Raw genomic sequence first — 21,930 nt, 5'->3', positions numbered from 1 at the left:
GCTGAAGTCTTGGGTTCTAGCCTTGGTTCTGAGCTGCAGTAGCTTTATGGTCTTGGGTAAAGGGAAGTGGATGTCTTTTCATTAATCAGGAACAATCAATTTTACTATTTTTGTTCTCCAAGGACACAATGGCATGAGCTTTTCTCTCTCAAGTACCTTAGTTTTTTATTTAGTGTTAAGACAAATTATTCAGAACCTGCACATAAGGCGAGTGGCATGTCCTCTGAATGTCATGCACAGCCACAGCCCCACTGACGGTAGAGAAGATATTTTTGTATAACCTTCTGCTTACTATTGTTTAAAGATCCAGATATGTTAACGTGGAGCTTTTTGTCCCCAGAGAGACAAGTAATTTCTATATGATTGAATGGATAACACCAAATGTTACAGTTTATTACCTGGTTTAACTTTAAATGGTTTTGTATCTAACCCAGAAATCATATCCCAACATTTCTTTGGTAAAGTGTCTTTAAATATCTAGCCCTTGCAATGCTCTTTCAGTGAGTCTTAATGTATTACTGTTTTCTTCATTAATTAATGAATTGAGTCAAACCTTTGACATATGTTCATTTTATATTTACTCAAGAGTCAAAGTTTTATCTTTTTGAAAATTATGCTTTTTGTAGGCTGCTGTACAGAGGTGCCTAGGTGGATTAACCTGACAGAGCTGATTAAACTGTGTTGCCTGAGATGAGCATCTGAAGGGCAATGTGAGCCCAGGCTTGTCTTTTCTCGCTTCCACAATGAATCCCAAGTGACAATAGAACTCTATCTAACTTGGCTGGCTTTCTGTTTCTCTAGATTTCTTCTTTCTTTTTTCATACTTTCAGATGCTGGATTTTTGTTTAGATTCTCATTTGTTGTTCCCATTGTGGGCACTGTAACTGGGAATTTGGTTCTACCGTGCAACCATTTGCTGGTCTCTTGTGAACAGACAGTGGGTATCTATTCTCTAGTGGTAAGACAGACATTTTCATTTGATGGTCTTTAAAAAAAAAAAAAACTTGATGTTTATTTGTGAGCACAAATGACATACCAATGTCGTTTCTGAATCAAATTCAATTAAAAATTTCAATTAAGAATTTCATGTTCATTAGAAAGAAGAGTTAAGATCTGAACAGGTGGATTTTTAAAAAATAATATTTTATGCATTTATTTATTTATTTTAGAGAGAGAAAACGTGAGTGGGTAGGCAGAAGAAGAGAGAGACACAAGCAGACTCCCTGCTGAGTGCGAAGCCCAATGCAGGGCTAGATCTCACAACCCTGAGATGATGACCTGAGCTGGAATTAAGAGTTGGTCCCGTAACCGACCAAGCCACCCAGGGGCCCCTGGATTTTTGTATTTTGGGGATTATTTTTCACTGGAGGCTGGGTGAAGCTGTAGCCCTGAAGCCATGAGCTCTCTCTGTGTCTGGAGGCCTATTTGTCTTTGGTTCAGAAACAGCCTTGGTATCTCATTGTTCAAGTATGAAAGCTTTTCTTACCTCCAGGTCAAATTGTTCCATCTTAAAATCAAGGAGCGGTGGTCCAGCTAGTTTTCAGAAATTGATAAATCTTATATAAATTTCGTACCTTCCAAATTTCTTTTCTAATAAAGAAACCTCACTTTCAAGTAGTAGATTTTTTTAAATGCTCCTTAATGGCAATGTTACCTCATAAATACTTTAATATAAGAACCCAAGATCACATAGTTAAGATAAATCTTTGGAAAAATTAGACTGGTTTAACAATTTTGGTTTAAAAAATAAGAAATAAGTAAAGATCTTTTCCTCAATTTTATTAGTTTGGAGATTTTGTTAAACATTCTCATGAACTTCCTAGCCTTTTAATATTGGTTTACTGATCAAATAATCTAACATCACTCCTACATGGCATTTAAGATTCTGAAGATAATAAAGTTTATTTAACTAACTCGGATGGTAATTCTGAAAAGAGTTTCTATCACAGTATGTATGCTCTGTAGTACACCAGGTTGGACATACTTTACAATGTCCTCAGGTAACTTGAAACCCTGAATTAATACTATATTGAGTTATTTGGTAATTATCATTTACCTAGATAATTTGTAAGAATGAATAATGAAACATTAATTACTAATCATAATTTTAAATTTATATGTTTGACTTATTATTTTTATATACTAAAGAGTGTTTATTTTTTTATTTTTTTTAAATTTATTTATGATAGTCACACACACAGAGAGAGAGAGAGAGAGAGAGAGGCAGAGACACAGGCAGAGGGAGAAGCAGGCTCCATGCACCGGGAGCCCGACGTGGGATTCGATCCCGGGTCTCCAGGATCGCGCCTGGGCCAAAGGCAGGCGCTAAACCGCTGCACCACCCAGGGATCCCTAAAGAGTGTTTATAATTTTGGGTCATTTTAAGGCACCTGGCTCATTTTTATCACATGAAGGAGGAGCAAAGAGACATGTAAGCATAGATAGTTCAGTTATATCTATTTGTGAACTTTAATAGTTTACAAAAATGTTTATGTACAACAGTGACTTTTCAATGACCTTCCTTCCAGTTTTCTCTGTGAAATTATTTTGGTTCAAGTGAGTTATTTTGATGAAGTGTTATGATTAGCATTGGTGTTAGCTACTCTAACCCTTCCCATTCAGCATCATCCTGGAGGTGCTAGTCAGTGCAAGAAAAAAGCAAGAAGAAATAAAAAGCATACAGATTACAGAGAATTGATAAATATCTTCACTTTCAAATGGTAAGGTCTCCTACATAGAAGATCCAAAAAGGATCCTAAAACTAATAAACGAGTTATTCAAGGATGCAGGATACAAAGTCAATATATAACAATCAGTTATATTTTCATATGTATTAGTAATGAACACTTGGATTGAAGCTTAAAAAGCCTTACCATTTACATTGGCACCAAAACCCAAGAAATACAGAGGTATAAATCAAAGTAATTAAGTTAAACATTTATTTGCTGAAAATTATAGTACAAAAGAATAAGAAAAGAAATAAATAGATGTTAATGGATGGAAAAAACTCAATATTGTGAAGATGTCAATTCTTCCCAAATTGACCTATAAAGTCAATGGAACTCTAATCAAACCCAGAATGACTACTGTAGAAGTTATCAAGCTAATTCTAAAATTAAAGAGAAAGGCAAAGAATATAGAAGAGCCAACGTATATTTTTAAAAATAACAAAGTTGAAAAAAATAAAATGTAAATAACACAGTTGGAAGACCCATACTCCCTCACTTCAACATTTATTTTAAAGCTACACTAATCAAAACAGGGTGCTGTTGGCAAAAGTTCAAACACATCGGTCAATGGAACAGACTAGAGAGTCCAGTTGGAGACCCTTTCTTCTACGGTTAATTGAGGCTGACAATGGTACAAAGGCAATACTAGAGAAATTTTAGTTTTTTCAACAAGTACTGTAATAACTAGACATCCACATATGAAAGAATGACTCTCAGTCCATATCTTGTGGAAAGCACAAACTACAAAACTTATAGAAGAAAACACAACAGAAAGTCTTTATGATCTTGGGTGAGAGAATAATTTCTTAGATATGATGCTTATAAACTATGGTTCCTAGAAGAACAAAAATGGTAAGTCGTACTTGATTGGAATTAAACACATTTGCTTTCAGAAGACACTATAAAAAGAATGAAAATGCAAGCCACGTATTAGCAGAAAATGTCTGCCAAATACATATCTGATAAAAGACTTGGATCTAGAATATACAAGAACTCTCTAAACTCAACAAAATGGAAAGAAACAGCTCGAATTGAAAATGGTCAAAAGATTCGAACAGACTTTACTAATGAAGATATGGAAGGCAAATACGCATATGAAAAGATGCTCATCATCATTAGTCTCTAGAGATATGCAAATTAAAGCCAGCAAAGATACCAGCGTATAATTATTAGAACAGCCGAAACACTACCACCAACAACAATGGAAGCCAACCAAGCAATAACAATAAAAACCTGACAATACCACGTGCTAGTGCAGATGTGAAGCAAATGGAAGCCTCCTATGTTGCTATAAGAATGAAAAATAGTACAGTCACATTGGAAACAGTTTGGCAGTTAAGCATTTACTTACCGTAAGACCCAGCAGCCTCACTCCTAGATATTTCTGTGTAACAGGAAAACTTAACATTTACACAAAAACCTGTATGAGAATATTTGAGTCTTTATTCATAATTGCTCAACGAAGGGAACAATCCAAGTGTCCTTCAGCTTCCAAACGGATAAACTGCTGTTCATCTATACAATGGAATACTACTTAGCAATGGAAAGGAACAAACCACGGAGGCACACAACCACACATGGAGGAGGCTCAAGTACGTTATGCTAACTGAGGGGAGCCAAACTCAAAAGGCTACATACATGCAGTAGGAGTCCATTTATAGAGCATTCTGGAATAAGCAAAAGTATAGGGACAGAAAAGATATCAGTGGTTGCCAGGGGCTGGGAGTACAATGAGGGGTTAATTGAAAAAGGGTGTGAGGGGATTTGGGGGTATCTGTAAAGAACTGTTTTATGTCTTAACTATGGTGGTGGTTACCCAATAATGTATTGGAGCTCCACAAAGAAAGGATGAATTTGATTATATAAATTATACCTCAAAAAATAATATTGGTGCTCAAAAGTATACAAGGAGCAATAGTGATAGAGAAATTGAACTATGTATGCAAGGTGATGGAATTAGGTTTTGTTTTCACAAGAAAAATAGACAGTTGTTGATTTGTCCTAAAATGTCAGTGTGTTCCAGAATACAAGAGCTTAGTGAATATGTACAGCAAGATGTAGAGGATATGAAAGCAATGGATTTTATTTGTCTAGGTTTTATAATACCAGAGTCTGAAAAGAGGATACAAAATGTGTTAAAATTTTGGCAAAGTTTGCTCAATTTTGATGGGCTTATTCACAAGATTATGTAAAAGAAAAAAAATTCATGTAAGCTTTTCTGCTGCTACTATATTAGCTCATAACTTTAATTTGGCATTCTCTCTGTGAAAATGATAAATAGGTTTTACAGCCCTTATCCATCTAGATAGCAAAGATTCTGGGTCTCACTAGAATAATTTGCTGGCCTTTATGTTGACTTTATCTCATCTTTGATTATCTAAAAACTAATAACAACAACAAAGGCCAAAATGTCTTCACTCTAAAGAAGCTTGGGTTGCTTACAATCATGTTGCCTTTAAAATATTTACAAATATTATATTGCCACCTAGATTAAATAGGTAACCATATAGTTTCCCCTCAGGCACCTGTGACCCCACCTTAATCAAGGCATTGAATCTCCTTTGATAACCCTTGATCTGGCCATATTTGAAACCTAAATTGAGAAAAATAAAATGACATGCCCAGGATATTTTTTTACATCAGAACAATATTTTAGGGACACCTGGGTAGCTCAGGGGTTAAGCGTCTGCCTTTGGCCCAGGGCATGATCTGGGGTCCCGGGATTGAGTCCCACATGGGGCTCCTTGCATAGAGCCTGCTTCTCCTGCCTGTGTCTCTGCCCCCGCCCCCTCTCTCTCATAAATAAGTAAAATCTTTAAAAAAAGAAACAATATTTTAGATTTTCAAGAGGTCCCTTGGAAATCATAAGGGTATGTTATTTCACCCTGTAAAAAACAGGTGCTAGAAATAATTACGGTGTTTTCATTTTGCTTTACTCCATACCTTTCAGTTAATTCAACATTATCATAAGAGTTACATGGCAAAAACTGTCAAAATCAAACTGTCAAATGTTTAGCTTTCCCTAGGTTAAGTTTCCATATTTAAGAATGTTATTAATTCAAATATTTCAGAGGTTGTATAGAAATGCCCCGGAGATTGGTCAATATTCTTGCTATCCATAACATGTTCTTACCCTCAGGGGAAACAGCAATCAAAGTCTGATGAGATACTTATGCACTCTACCCTGGTATAGAATTTTCTTCTCCATTCTGATATTATTGATCACTGTAATGAATTAACCATGGTCATTCAGTTTCATAATCAAAGAGGCTTCTGCTTTCTTCTGATGCTTGCCCAAAGGTTGTACAGCCTCATATTTGTGTCTTCAACAAGAAAGGTCAGCCGCAGAGCCTCCAGGAAAAAGGATCGTACCAAATACAACTCGGTTTAAGAATAGATCTTGGGTACAGGTCTCTGAGTGGATGTAGCCGAAACAACTTTCAGATTGTATCAGTAGACCGAGTCAGAATTTCAAGGACTCTAAAGAAGTCTACTGTATGAAACCAGATTGCTTACCCAGACCCAGCAAAATGAGAATTAATTACATGGGACCAAATGGACTGGTGAGGGAAATTTAATTTGTGCTCTGTTTGCAATACTGTGGATGTTTTTTTAATGTTCTATATTTTATATATTTTATGGACATAGATGAAAATAGGAGAAAGTCTTTTCTCCTTTATTCTTCACTAACCCTCGGTTTGGTAGACTATTTTTAAATCAAAGGGAAACCTCTAATGGTATCGGATTCTTACCTGATTCCTCAGAGTTCAGTAATAAATACTTTTACGGAGTCTCCTTATTTTTTTATGGCAATATAGTTTCTGCCTGAGTTTGTAAGAATCTGTCCTCTTTTTTTACCAGACTATAATTGGACAGGTCAATTGTACAGCCAAGGCCATAACTGGATGTCAGATTTGTGCAGGATTCTCATTTAATTAGGTATGACAAACGCACTATTAAGGAGAATTACTGCTATGCTTATTTTATGGCTGCCCTATGGCGTACTTAGATTAAATATTATTTCTGGGTGTGTCTGTGAAGATGTTCCTGGGTGGGGTTAGCATTTAAATCAATAGACTCCATAAACTAGATTTCCTTCCCCCATGTGGGCAGCCATCATCCATTCTGTTGAGAGCCTAACTAGAGCAAAAAGGCAGAGGAAGGAAGACTTCATCCTCCTCTTGCTCCCAGGCTGCCTCCTAGAGCGAGAACATCAGCTTTCACCCTGGGACTGGGATTTGTACCATGGGCTCCCCTTTGGATTCAGACTAGAATTACACCACTAGCTTTTTTGAATATCCAGGATATAGACAGCAGATCACGGAACTTCCTTGTCTCCATAATTACATGAATCAATTCCTATAATAAATATATTTTTTTAACATATACGTACATCCTATTGGTTTTGTTTCTCTAGAGAACCCTGACTAATACAATTACTGACCTGCTAAGTGGAGCCAATGCCTACAAATCACTCCCAAGGAAACCAGTGTGATATCTGGCTTACAGTCTCAGCATCACAGCTAGTAAGGAAGACCACCTCCTGGTGGCAGGGGAGCTGCACAGATTTGGAAGCCCTCAAGAAGAGGGGAACCCACTCGCCAAATATAGGTACACATACCACCAGGTAGAAGCTGGTGGAGAGACTGCCTTGTACTTCCTTTCCTAGGCTGGAGATGAAAAAGCAAAATAATAGAGGCTTTCAAACACTCAATCCAAGATATTTTTTAAGATTTTATTTATTTATTCATAAGGGACACAGAGAGGCAGAGACACAGGCAGAGAGAGGAGCAGGCTCCCTGCAGGGAAACCAATGTGGGACTCGATTCTGGAACCCTGGGATCGCTCCCTGGGTAGACGGCGGACACTCAACTACTGAACCACCCAGGCACCCCAATCCAAGATTTTTTATTGAAAATTTCTACACAGAAGTTGCTCCATACTGAAGGGCTCTAGATTTGCAGATTTAAGAAGACATGCATTATTAATAAACACCTTTTCTGCACATATGTGAACAATCGGACCAAACATACTGACACCAGCCTTTTTTGGGGATTATTTTTGATACTAGGAGGATGGTAGAGAGACTGCTGAGTTATCCAAAATTTGGAAATAATGTCAAAAAGAGGTTGAAATGTTCTTTCAATACACTACAGGAACGCAGACCCACGCAAATATAGAGGAGTTTATCTTGTTCGATTTATTGCTTAATATTGATTAAAGTTTAGATTTAGTGAAGTTACATGTTAACTTTTATAGATTTTTGTCCAGCAGAGTTACAAATGATTTCTGTCCAATGAAACAGATAACTCCAAAGTTTATAGCTTGTCGCCTTCGTGGACATTAAAGGGTTTGTGTCTAGTCCAGAAATTCTATCCTAATAGCCATTTAATTAATTGCCCATAAAGACTTGGTGCCTTAAATGCTATTTGAACCAGTCTCAACATCTCACTTGTTCCCTTAGTAATTAATGAGTAGAGTAAAATTTTGACAAGTGTTCATTTTATAGTTGCATGAGTTATGATTTTAAAATTCTGAAAATTATAATTTAACATAAATAAAGATCTGTCTTTTCCTTCTTTGTGATCTCAGAAACAGGGGAAGGGATCCCAAAGTCAGTGTAACTGAAATGATGCAATTTCAGAAAAAAGCAAAGAAATTTAAAGCAGGTAGATTTTGCCACAGTCATTGTGTGGGTTTGGCTAAGCTTTTTGGAAAAATGTGTTAAAAAATCATTCACGGGTTCCTGGGTGGCTTGGTTGGTTAAGTGTCTGACCGCAGGTCATGATCCAGGGTCCTGGGATCGAGTCCTGAGTTGGGCTCCACACTCAGTGGGGAGTCTGTTTGAGGTTCTCTCTCTCTCCCTCTCCCTCGCCCCTCCTCCTCAGTCGTTTTCTCTTTCCCTCTCTCTCTCTCTCTCTCTCATAAATAAATAAATAAATAAATAAATAAATAAATAAATAAATATCTTTTAAACGAAAATCATTCAGGCTCACCTGGGTGGCTCAGTCAGTTAAGTGTCTGGCTCTTGATCCCAGCTCAGGTCTTAATCTCAGCATTGAGTTCAAGCCCCATGTTGGACTCCATTCTGGATGTGGAGCCAACTTAAAAAAACAAGAATAAAAACAACTAAAAAGATAAAAAAATCATTCATAGACTACCTTCATGAACCACCTAGATGTCTCAAAATGAGGTACCTCTAATCCTCGATGAGGTATGATATCATCATGATATCCAAACTATTGTTTGACACAGAGATCTGAAATTATCCATAGTGGATCCTAAAAATATCTGTTGAATAAGTGTCAATACAGCATCAGTGCCCTCTAGAAGTAGAGAGTTAGTGTTCTTTATAGTTGGACCCCTTGGCCTTTATATTCACCTGTTCCAGAATTGAGTTTGCCATACCCTCCTGGACATGTTCTGTTGTTAGCCTGGCTTGTCACATGGGGCCCATTTCTCTGTCCTCACATAGTCTTGGACAGTCTTTAGTTGATTCAAATTCACTCATTTTTCCCAGGCCAGAGCTTCCAGCATGGTGTGTCATTATGATTACATTGTTTATGAACAGACAAATGCTGGCAAATCCAGGGAAGCTTAGCAAGTTATTTGGTTTATTAGGGTCAGGTAGTGGAAGCAGAGTGAAGAGGAAGTGGATTGAATGGCAGCTGGGCTCAGATTCTCCTCCAGTTTGCAAAAATGACCAAATTCACCTCATTCATACTTGTTCTACTCTTTTTTTAAAAGATGTATTTATTGATGAGAGACAGAGAGAGAGAGAGAGAGAGAGAGAGAGGCAGAGATACAGGCAGAGGGAGAAGCAGGCTCCATGCAGGAAGCCCGACGTGGGACTCAATCCCAGGTCTCCAGGATCACGCCCTGGGCCGAAGGTGGCGCTAAACTGCTGAGCCACCCGGGCTGCCCTTGTTCTATTCTTAATACAGGAAAATAAAATGACACCGCTTGACTATGGAGGTGAGAGCTCTTAAGCACACAGTCTTTAAGAGAAACTTAAAGTTAAAATCCAGTCACTTTGGGGGAACAAATTAAACTGCATTCAAATGCTCAAAAGAAAGGGTTAGGAGGAGGCTGCTACAGGCACCCAGGAAGTAGGTGATAGTGACTTGGACCAGGCTTGTAGCAGTGGAGCATGGTAAAAAATGTCAAGTTCAATAATGTGTATTTTGGAGGTACAGCCAAAAGAACTTACTGATGAATTCATGCAAGGTGTAAGGGAATGAGAGGAATCCAGACGATACCCAGGTTTGGTCTAAATGACTAGGTGCCACCCGATGATGGTGCCCTTTACTCCTTTACTGATGTGAGTTGGTGGGGGGTGCATGGCAATGTGAGCAGAGAGGAAATATATTTTTGTTTAGGACATGTCTGTTTGGGATGCCCTTGAGACATCCACATGGAAGCATTAGAACAACTGGAGCTCAGAGGCTAGGGACCTCCCCAGGCGGGGAGAGAAATGTGAGTTGTCAGCCCATTCAAAGCTGTAGGATGAAACATTATGCCCTAAGAAAAAGGTGTCGATGGGAAGAGAAGAATGTGAGACTAAGGCCTTGGGGATGTCCTACCTGGAAGAGTCTGAGAAAGGAGGAGGGCCTGGTGAAGGAAACTGAGAAGGAGTGATCTCTGAGGTAGTAGGAAAACCAGGAAAATGTGGCATCCTGAAGCCTAGAGAGGAAAATATTTCCAGGAAGAGTGTTCAGCAATGTCAGATGCTACTGAGAGCTTAGAGATGGGGTAAGGAGAGACAATTGACCATTCACTGGCCTTGGCCTGATGTAGGTCATCAGTGACGTTGCTAAGAATCCTATCAGAGAAGAGATAGGGAGGCAAGCTCAATTTATACCAAATGGTTAATAATACAAGTTTTGGTATTAGCCAGAAAACAGTAGTAGCCATTAATTATGACTCAATATGTACCAGGTGTTTTACAAAAATTACCTCATCTGATCATTTAAGCAACTCTGTGAGCTTGCAGTGCCATCAGACTCACTTTATAGAAAAAGAAATCGAAATTACAGTATGTAAACAAACTAGTGTCACACCCCATCAATGGCAAAGCCAGGATCCACGCAGAAGCTATTTGACTACCTTAACCATTTTGGTAAACTGCTTCCTATAGCCTGGGTGGCTCAGTGGTTGAGCATCTGCCTTTTCCTCAGGGTGTGATCCCGGGGTCCTGGGATTGAGGCCCAAATTGGGCTCCCCGCAGGGATACTGCTTCTCCCTCTGCTGTGTCTCTGCTTCTCTCTCTGTGTCTCTCATGAATAAGTAAATAAAATCTTAAAAAAAAATAAAATTCAGCTGCTCTATCAGCCCACCTGTATAATTTTGGGTGGCACTTAACTTCTCTGTAAGATTCAATTTCTTACATATTTCATAAAATGGATATATTATATAGAGAGAATGCTTGTGAGCATTAGTTGGGTTATTGTATGCAAAGCCTTATGACAGAGCTTGACCCACTGTTATTATCTGGTGCAACCTCGTCATTTCACAGATAAGGAAGCCAAACCCCAGAGAGCCCAGAGTACTTGTCAGAAGTACATGGAGTGTCAGAGGAAGACTGTGCAAATATCCTGACCTGCTCCAGAGCTCTGAGCTGTAAGGACCTTTGACCAGTTATCTTTCTAGGAAGCTCCCTACCTAGGGACCAAAATACTCTTTGATATAGTTCCAATGCACTTGTGAGCTACTCAAAACAGTTCCCGCTCAGGCAACAAATAACTCACCATGTCATTCCCTGCCTGATGCCTTTTGAAACAGCACTGTTCCCATGAGTGCTCTGTCACTGGAGTGACAATCCCTCATGTTGTACATCTCCCCAAAGCTGACACTCTGCTTTTGTGTTTTAAAATGCCCAAGACAGATCACAGAAAGTGCCAGTTCATTCCAGAAAGCAGATGGGTATCCTTTATGCTGCCCTGTGGCTAAGTGGGGGAAATGTCTGATAATATTTATTTATTTATTTATTTATTTATTTATTTATTTCCTTTTCAATCTACCCCAGTTGTGGTTTGGTTAGGATAAAAGTTCTGAAAGATGGACTTTGATTTCATAGAGTTCTAAATCTTGGAGGTTTTCATGGTCCCTTAGACTCAGAATCATGGATGGCAACTGTAGAAGGGACTCAGAGAGTAGCTTTACTACTTGGGGTTGTGGGGGACTGTGAAACCCCTTTGGGAACTGTGTAGCAAGGTGAGGCGGGGTTAGAACTCTGGCTTCCGACCCTAGCCCTTAGTAGAATAACTTTGTCTTTATCTGCTTCATACACAAGGCTTGCTGTAGGAAAAGCGTTCTCATTTAAAAATCATTGATCTAATCTAAGTTTATTATCTTATAGAGATGGAAACTGAGGTCCATGTAGGCGAACAGAGTTGTCCAATATACAAGAGTAAGCCCATCCCAGAATTTAGACTAGAGCTCAAGTCACTGACATGCCACAGAGATTGGTTTCCCCACTCAGGAGGACTATATGTTGGCTTTAACTTTTGACCTAAGTTCCAGCATGGGGATCAGTGATATTTTCCTGTGAAGGGTTAAACTATCAATATTTTCAGTTTTACAGGTTATGCAGCCATGGACAATATGTACATGTTTAACCATGTGTGTGTTCCAGAAAAACTTTACAAAAACAAGCATTGGACTTGGTGCTTGGCATGTAGTGGGCTGACCGCATTGTAGCACTGCGAGAAGCAAATGGGGTGTGGATCAGTAGCAAGAGATCACACACATACACAATAAGAATGGATTAAGGATTGATTGATTTCCTTGAAAGCTCAGCATGTTGGAGGGATGGACAGCAGACCCGGTTATGAAACAATGGACAGTTTATAACAGATGGAAGGGGAGGACCAGGTCTGCCTGAGGTCATGGGTGGGACATCTGAGAAGGCTTCACAAAGAGCACTTCGAGTCAGCCTTGGCCAATTTCGCCAGGTCTGGAAGAGGCAGACCATCTCAGAGAGAGGAAAAAGCACATGGAAAAACCTGGCAGGTGGGGGTGGGGTGCAGAGGTTAGGACTTGTTGGGGTGAGAGGCTGGGGGAAGATGGTAAAAGTTCTATGAGTCCTGTGGAGAAGGCTGAATTTTATTCTTATGGATGATTGGGAGCCATCGAAGGGGCTTTAAGCAGGGGGGTGATGTGAAAATGAGGCATTTCATAGAGATGGATGTAGCACCCTGGGGTGAATAGAATGTTGAGGTTTGGGGCAGGGAGATATTAGCAAGTTACTGGAACTATCCAGGTGAGAGATGATGGGTCAGGGTTAGCAGCAATCTGGACAGTTGCTACTTCCCCACAAACACGACTGTCTAGAAGGGTCTGTGTAACAGAACAGATGTTTTTTTTTTTTTTTTTTTCCAAAGAAGGTACTCAAATGGCCAACCGGTACGTGAAAAGATGCTCAACATCATTCATCATCAGGGAGAGGAAAATCAAAACCACAATGAGATACTACCTCACATCTGGTAGGATGGCTGTTCTAAAAAAAAAAACAAAAATAAACAACAAGAGATAACAGTGTTGGTGAGGGTGTGGGGAAGGGAACCCTTGTGCACTGTTTGTGGGAGTGTAAATTGGTGCAGCCACTGTGGAAAACGGTATGGAGTTTCCTCAAAAATTAAAAATGAGATCTACTGTATGACTAGCTGTTCTACTTCTGGGCATATATCTGAAGGAAATGGAACCACTGTCTCAAAGAGATATCAGCAGTCCCACATTCATTATAGCATTATTCACAGTAACCAAGGTATGGAAACTAAATGTCCACTGACAGATAAGTAGATAAAGAAAACGTAGTGTATGTCTACAGTGGAATACTAAAACCATAAAAAAGAAGGAATTCCTGCCATTTGTGTCAACATGAGTGAAGCTTGAGGGCATTACGCTAAAAATGAGATAAATCAGACAAAGAAGGGCAAATACTGTATGATCTCATTTATACATGGAATGCAAAAAGGCCAAATGGATAGAAACAGAGAACAGATTCTTGGTTTCCCAGAGTAGGGGGAAATGGGTGAAGGTGTACAAAGTTCCAGTTATGAGATTAGTTACTTCTGAGGAGGTAATGTACAGCATGGTGATTATTAATGATGATACAGTATATCATTGAAAGCTGCTAAGAGAGTAGTTTTATTATTTTTTCTAAAGGTTTTATTTATTTATTCATGAGAGACACACAGAGAGAGGCAGAGACACAGGCAGAGGGAGAAGCCGGCCCCATGCAGGGAGCCTGAAGTGGGACTCGATCCCGGGACTCCAGGATCACGCCCTGGGCTGAAGGCGGCGCTAAACTGCTGAGCCACCCAGGGATCCAGAGAGTAGGTTTTAAAAGTTCTCACTGCATACACACAAAAATTGTAACCTGAATTGAGGTGATGGGCCACCTTGGTGGCTCAGTATGTTAAGCATCTGCCTTCAGTTCAGATCATGATCCTGGGGTGCTGGGATGGAGCCCCGCATCAGGGTCCCTGCTTCTTCTGCTCTCTCTGACCCCTGCTTGTGCTCTCTCTCTCTCTCTATCTCAAATACATAAAAACAAAATACTTAAAAAAATAATAAAATTGAGGTGATAGATGTTCAATTAACCTCATCGTGGTAATCATTTTGCAACATGCACATGTTTAAAATCACTGCGCTGGCCACCCTAAACTTACATAATGTTACTTGCCAATTACATCTAAGCGGAGCTGGGAAAAAAAAAGAAGTAAAAAAAGACAAAGTTCTGTGTATATAATAGGCGATGCATGTTTGATTGACTATTGATTGACTCAGAGCCAGGAGACTTAAATTTAATGCCTATCTACTTCTCATGAGCCATGTGAAGTTGGGAATGTCATTTAGCCTCTCTGAGCTTCAGGCACCTCATCTTTTGAGTGGTGATTATAATACCTCCTGCCAAAGATTGTTGTGAAGATTAAACAGGATAATGTATGAAAGCTCCACTTTCAATCCTGGGTTTTTTTTTTAATGTACAAATACATAGCAAAGTGTTTTTCTTTTAATATAAATGGAATTCTCAAAGAGATTAAGCCTGCAGAGAGATTTATCCTTACAGTGATAGGCGCTGCTCTTGAAGTTGTAATCCACTGTGGAAATCGGGGATCATTTTGACATTTCTCATGGATCATCAGGATATCCTCGAAGGCCAGAGAATAGGTTTTAAGATGTCTCCAAGGCTGGAATTTTAATAAAATGTGCATTCCTTGTAAATTACACTGCTCACATGAAAATTTGCTATATGCTACAAATAGAGATTGCTGCTAACCTTGATGCCAAATGAGGATTGCATTATTTTAAATTTGATTGATGCCATTCTCTTGTGCATTCCTGGAAGAAATATAGTGAAGTCAGGTGACTCCCTACCAGTCTTAAGTGACACTTAGCATGATGGTTATTCAATAAAGATGTTCTTCTTAAATGTGTAGGAGGCACCCGCGCAACTAGATTCAATTGCACACTGAAGGGTGTGCATATTCATTCTTCCCAATTGTTACCGAGAGTCCAATTTTAATTTGTTTGCTATTTCTGTTATTACCAAGCCCTACTTAGTATACCCATTGAAAGTCCTTAAGAATATTAACAGGGAATCCTCCTAGAATTGCTACGGAGTTTCTAAATGTTTGTGAATTACCCTGACAAGCTTTTAGTTCTAACTCACATTAAGTAGATTTCATTATTAACAAGAATATGTGCAAATTAAAATGAGTCTATTAACATCTTAAATACACTGCATTTTTTAAAAGAAAGCAAGTGGGAAAAAAATTGAGAGAATGCATTTTGCAAAAACAAAGTTGCCAAAAATAGAGAAAAGAAACCAAATTTAACCATACTAATAAGGACACCCTGATTGTGTTTACAACCAAGTACTGAGAAATATTATGAAGAAGAAAGTCAATTGGACCAGAAATCTGGGGCCTGAGTTCCAGTTTTAGGTCAGTTTAGAAAACAAAAACAAAAACAAAAACAAAAACAAAAACCATACACCGATCTGTCAACAGTCTAATTCACCATATAGACAATTTGCCAAATAGAAATTCAGAGAATTTCCTCAGACTGTATTTGTTTTAGTTGGAGGATTGCTTTAAAAAACATGTTTAGAAGATTTTGGTGAGGTTTTAGGTGACTGGCTTTCCTTTTGCCTCCAGAACAAGAGTTCAAGCTCTGTTCCTGTCCCAAGCTGCCTGTGGCAGGAGCTCGCGTAGCGGAATCAGAGCGGGGAGCCCCTCTGCAGGAAGAAGCGTGAGGCAAGGGGCAGCTGATAACCAGGTCTGGGCTACGCACCCCATCAAGAGCTCCTAAAGGAGCAGAAGGCAGAGGCCAGAGACGGCCGAGGGGCAGAGTCCAGAGGGTACAGATGGGGAAGTGCAGAGCCCTGAAAGGAGAGGACGAGCCTGGAGCAGACGGCGGACTGGGACTGCCCAGGAGTTCAGTACGAATTGCTGTAAATCTTATCAGTAGTGAAAACTGGAGCAAGTTCCTGATGAATTTCAAAAATGTCATTTGGTGACTTGACATTTGGTGGACTGACATTCAGTGCACTGGCTTTTATCAAACTGACCAGCAAGCTTGCCATTCGATGAACTGGTTGTTCAGGAACCAGACTCAGCCCCAGGCTGGGAGGCTGGGGGGCATGGCCCCGGCCAACGCAGCCCTCCTCCGGGGGCCTCCCCGCGGAGCGGCAGGGCCAGAGCAGGTTGGAAAAGCATGAGGAAGGCCCTTCTCCGGAGAGGTGCCCTGCGGGGAGCAGGAAGGCCCAGCAACGTAGGCTCCTGGCCTCGAACCCCCAAACCAATCAGGCCTGCCCTCTTTTACCCTATGAGGTTTTTATTTGGGGGGGGGGGATATTTCACTGTTAACAACAGAAACACATTTTGACATCAAACCACTAAAAAATACCGTCATGCATTCCTGGGGAGAATTATAGTTAATACTTTTGGAGCACTGGCTAGATCTATCCCGGACAGTACGTCCTCACTCTCACTCCTGCCCTTTGAGGAAGGTGACTGTCATCCTCACCTGGCAAATGAGGAACTGGGCTCCGAGTGGCACCAAGTCAGGGTCCCTGACTTTCTGTAGAAAGCCACACATTCCCGAATGTCTCCAGGCAAGCAGCAAGTGCCCTGGTGCGGCTCTTTTGATCTCACTCATCTGGGGACTTCCTAGGGGACTTTGGGCGGCCTTTTGGAGCACTTTGCAACTTGGCCTTGAGCTGTGTTCCCCAGCGGCTACAGGTCCCCCCAGGTGAGCGTGGTCAGATCACCCACTGGGCCCTTCCTGCTCCCGAATGGGTCTCGCTGCCTCTCCTGTGTCTTTCTCGGCTGTCTAGCCTCATTCTCACCCTCGGCGGGAAACCGACCTATACTTAGGGGCACCGTGGCGGGGCAAGGAGGCGCTGGCCCCCGCACACCGATTGACAAGTCGGCAATCAGCAATCACCGGGCCACAGGGTGCCAGCGCTGAGCTCCGAGATGCAGCGCCGGGCGACAGGGACAATACCGGGGCGACACTTACAAATCTGTTAGGAGAGTGGACCTTCCGTTAACTCCTCACCGCGAGAGAACAAACACAGAAACAAACGCTGACACAGAGCTGTCCCCTGGGATCCCAGCGCTGTGCCTGGGGGTTGCTTCAACAGGTACGACCCTGGAGTTCTGGGGTCGCAGACTGGGAAACTGAGGCACGGGAGGGCAGTCACCTCCTGAGTCACACAGCTGATAACTCCCAACCACCTGTTGCTTCCCCACCTCTCGCTGCTGCACTCACCCCCGAGCCCTAGGCCACAGGACCCCCCCGCCCCGCCCCAGCACCTCTTCCAAACAGCTCATAGTCCTTTGGCTCTTGGACTCGTGTGTTTGCGATTGTTGAGTTCGCCTCTCAGAGGGTATTTCTTCCCTCTCCCGCTAGGCCGTGTGGCTCCCAAGGCACCTTCCCTCATCCTGCTCCCCCAGGGTGTCACCGCAGGACCCAGCACGTTCTTGCGCATCCTCAGCCGGGCCTGAAGGCCGTTTCTGCCCAGGAAGTTCTGTCCTTCCATTTGTCTTTATTGACTTGCAGGGGGATCTGTGTGGGGTCCTGCTCCGTGAGTGCCTCATGGGGTAACCAGGGCCCTTCATCCGCCTGCTCAGCATCCAACCCAGGTGTCTCCAGCCAACAAGTCAGTGGCTCTGAGTCCCCTCTGCTTCCCTCCCAGCCCCTCCTGCCCTGGCAGGTGACCTTGCCCTTGCCCTTGCTCCTGCCTCCAAACAGGACTGGTTGTCTGGGCCCGTCTCCCTAATGCCCGACCCCACCTCCCTGTGGGCTCACCTTGTTCTAGGGGCCTCTCCTCACCACTAACCATTGCTATTTGGGGCAAAGATTGGGGAAAAGACTGTGGGTCACATTTTTTTTTTTTTTTACCTTCATAAGGATGTACTTTAACCAAAGCCAGGATATCCAAGAGGGAGGCCAGAGGGATCCATGAGACTGAGGGGCCGGAGGTGCTGTGCTCCTGGACACCAGAGGAGAAGTCAGAGCCGAAGCCCCACCATTCACTTCCTCCTCAGGAACACCTGCCTTGGCTGCTCTATCCACTGTGGTAGAACAATGGCTCCCCAGAGATGCCCGCATCCTAATCTCTGGAACCTGTGGATGTATTAGTTAACAAGGCAAAGAGGAATTACGGGTGCAGATGGAATTAAGGTTGCTAATAAGGAGATTATCCTGGATGATCTGAGGGCCCCGGGTGATCAGTGTCCTTAAAAGTGGAAGAGAGGATCGGAAGAGATGTCAAGGGAAGGGCTCAGCTCAGTATTGCTGGCTTTGAGGAGAGAAGAAGGGGATCATTGGGCAAGGGAAGCAGACAGCCTCTAGAAGCTTGAAAAGACAAGAAAAGGAATCCCTCCCCCTCCACTAGAGTTTCTAGAAACTAGTGTGTCCTGACAGCACCCTGAGCTCAGCCGGGTGAGCTCTGTGGCAGACTTCTGACGGGCTGAATTGCAAGATATTAAATTTGTCTTCTTTTTAAGCCAGCAAATTGGTGATAATTTGTCACAGCAGCAGTAGAGAACTCAATCTATAAGCCTTAAATACTCACAATTTGTGAACCTTTTGTCAATCAGAGGAAAATTCACATTTTAGAGTTTACCTATTGTTGGTTTTTAGATTCGAAACAGTATCCTGGACTGCAAACGTGGGTGTCTCCTATTTTTTTTTTTTGCCCATTGTTCGGGCTGGTGGAACTGCTTTCCAGCGGTTTTCAAATCTTGCTATGATTTTCTTAATCTGTGTAAAAAGTTAAGCTCTGGTCAATCGGTCAATTTGGTTTTGCCTCCGAAAACTCTCTCAAAAAGCAGTTTCGTATTTGTATTTGAACCAACTTTGTTACAATTGTGAAAGATAGCCCTGGTTGCTAAGAGAAGCTGCCAGGGTGTTGCCATGGGAACAATTGTTTTAAAATCAAGAATAACAAGCTCTAACCCGAATGAGCTAAGGTAGGGAAGGCAGGGGAGACAGCTACCCCTTACCTGCTCCTGATTAGGGAAAACAGCCTGGGATTTCCTGCTGATTCCAGAAGTCCTGCAGACATTGTCCTGCTACTCGGAAGGGCAATAGTAAATGCACAGCTTTCAGGTTCAGGCCGAGTCGGGTCTGAATCCCTGCTTTGCCCAAGCCACCTGCAAGACCTACAGTAAGCAACAGGACGACTCTGGGACTCCTTTGTGTTAATCATGAAATGAGGATGACAATAGTACTTACCTCCTGGAGTGGCTCTGATTACATGAGACAACACACCCAATTTGTCTAGCACAGAGCCTGGAAAGTAGTAAGGTCCTCATGGTGCTATTACAGTTAGGCAAGAGGGCATGGCTGCTGGTCTCTAGATAGATCCTCCAAACCAAGTTGGAGGAGTTGCTTTTTAAAAGATTTGCAATCCAGCAGGCCGGGCAAGTGGTCCTCCTGCATGTTGCTGGTGGGCAACTCAGCCCCCATGAGACTCACCTTGAGTCAGCCACACCTGAACTAGTCTAGTCTCTATCCGGCACAATGAGCAAGTCCAGTGCGCTCGTGCTCTGCTCTCCTGGCATCACTGTCAAAGCTTTGACAAGCTTGCTGACAACTTCTGTCCTTCTCTCTGCAGGCCAATAACAAGCAGTTTATGTGCTGGTGGCAGCCAAGGCACCAGCTTTGAGGAATGGCTGTCTAGTCACCCTGGGCAGCAGCTGTTTGATCTCTTGATTTCACCCAGGTGATGGTCAAGAAGGACAGGAGGCAGCGTGAGACCAGGGGCAGGCTGTAAGCAGGCACAAGGACTTTGAAGACTGGCTGACCAGCTTGCAGAGGTGCCACCATGAAGGAAAGTGCTTGAAGGAGTTGGGGGAGCCAATGTATGATGTGGAGCCTGGAAAGTAGCTTCAGGCTGGATTGCACTGGGAGGACTGGGCAGGAGAGGCAGGGGAGGAGGACCAGCTGTCAGCAGAAGGACCACAAGGGGACAGGGTAGGGTAGCAAGGATGGAAGAGGTGGGCCTGGGTCAGCTCTTTCCTGGTGTGGACATGTGTCCCTGCCTCAGCAGACCCGAGGGCAGTGGTAAGATGTTGGAGAGACCCCTGGCCAGTCACCCTGGGCTACCAGAGACACCCATCTCACCACCAAGTAGAAAACCAGCCTTCCTTTAGACCTTGAGGAGAAGTTTCTGGGGCCAGAGTCAGGAGATGTTGTCCCTGTCAAGAGTAATCAGTCTATTGCTGTCTGAGGTCAGAACTGTGGAATTACGTAGGTGACTTTTCACATTGGCTGCTGAAAACCTTCAAGCCACACGTCGGCCCAAGTGGAAGAATCGTGGAGGCACGCACATTTGTTTGATTTTGATTAAGTCCTAGATTTGCTTCATATTCCTACTCTGGTCTGTCTTTCTCACTTACACCTTAAAAATGTTGGATCTTGTTTCTGAAATAAAAAGATGCTTTGAAATTCCATTTTTCTTCATTTTACAAATAAATTTTTTCTCATTGTGAAAATAGTATAAATCCACGGTGTAATTTGTGATCAAATCTATCTGCGGCTGTAGTATATCGATAGTATCCTAACTTATGCTATATCTGTAGTGTAATTTATAATCATATCTACAATCAAAATAGCACAATCCTTGTGCTAAATAAAAAATTTAGGGAAATATAAGAAAAACTCTTCTCTAGTCCTACCTCTATTAACATTTTAGAACATATGTCACCACTGAAATGGAAACCAGTCTTTGGCCTTGATGGGAACTTAATGGTCCAGCTGTTCAGGCTAGGGAGGATTCCCAACACGAGGGTTTACTGTTGGAAACGTCACTGCATTCAGGAATAATGTCAAAGGCCTGACTGTGGCAGACTGTGTCCCCAGACAAGGTGGACACCCAAAAAGACCTGAGCTAAAACCCATTCAACAATGGGCTCCTTTTTTTTTAATGGATATTAAATATAGCCGCTGGTTATCCAATTTATTTTATTATTTAATTTTTAAGGATTTTATTTATTTATTCATGAGAGACACAGAGAGAGGCAGAGACATAGGCAGAGGGAGAAGCAGGCTCCATGCAGGGAGCCCAACATGGGACTTGATCCCGGGACCCTGGGATCATGATCTGAGCTGAAGGCAGACGCTCAATGACTGAGCCACCCAGGTACCCCAGTTATTCAACTTCAATGAATTCTAGAGTTTACATGGATGAATAGCCTGATACTAGGATGGCAGCAAAGGTAAGAAAAAAAGAATATCTAGGTGCAATTTAGTATATTAGTTGTTGTGTTGTTGTGTTGCATCTCTTCATGCCCTGAAGAGGATGGGTATGAAAACTATGAATTCCTTAGTATGGCCTTGTTTCATTTATTTAAGCTTTTATTAGCATATAATTATGTAATGCTTTGGAGTCTAAAGAATGTCAGAGGAGAGGTGGCTCAGTCAGTTAAGTGTCCGACTCTCGGTTTTGGCTCAGGTCATGACCTCAGGGTCATGGGATCGAGACCTGTGTTGGTCTCTGGGTTCAGCGCAAGGTCTGCTTGAGATTCTCTTTCTCTCTCTCCTTTTGCCCCTCGCCTTTTCTCTTAAATAAATTAAAAAAAATAAATGTTTAAAAAAATAATGTCAGAGGAAACTTTTTCCTACCTCTAGACTCGTTAATAGCATTAGTTCATCTAGTCATTCTACTACTTGTATTTACTAA

General features: G+C 41.9%; 2 long non-coding RNA genes across 4 annotated transcripts in view; one reads left to right on the top strand and one right to left on the bottom strand.

Moving 5' to 3' along the window:
- LOC140639106 (uncharacterized) overlaps positions 1–19,153 on the bottom strand; it is a 36,622-nt gene extending 17,469 nt beyond the window's left edge. For 2 of the 3 annotated variants that reach the window (XR_012035958.1, XR_012035957.1), the window contains exons 1-4: positions 18,871–19,153; positions 18,144–18,368; positions 15,013–15,074; positions 14,801–14,923 (exon numbers count right to left, since the gene is read on the bottom strand). This is a non-coding gene — a long non-coding RNA (uncharacterized lncRNA). Of the gene's footprint in view, positions 1–14,692; positions 14,924–15,012; positions 15,075–18,143; positions 18,369–18,870 lie in introns of those variants that run through there. The other variant, XR_012035956.1, reaches the window with a different exon arrangement.
- A 69-nt stretch (positions 19,154–19,222) lies between these two features.
- On the top strand, positions 19,223–20,696 carry LOC140639107 (uncharacterized). The gene is made up of 2 exons (XR_012035959.1): positions 19,223–19,413; positions 19,864–20,696. It is a non-coding gene; the product is annotated as an uncharacterized lncRNA (long non-coding RNA).
- Positions 20,697–21,930: the final 1,234 nt, after the last annotated feature.

This window comes from Canis lupus, chromosome 8, assembly GCF_048164855.1.
Source record: "Canis lupus baileyi chromosome 8, mCanLup2.hap1, whole genome shotgun sequence".
Lineage (NCBI taxonomy): Eukaryota > Metazoa > Chordata > Mammalia > Carnivora > Canidae > Canis > Canis lupus.
The sequence above is the reverse complement of the archived record's forward strand: the minus strand, read 5'-3'. Positions and strand labels throughout refer to the sequence as shown.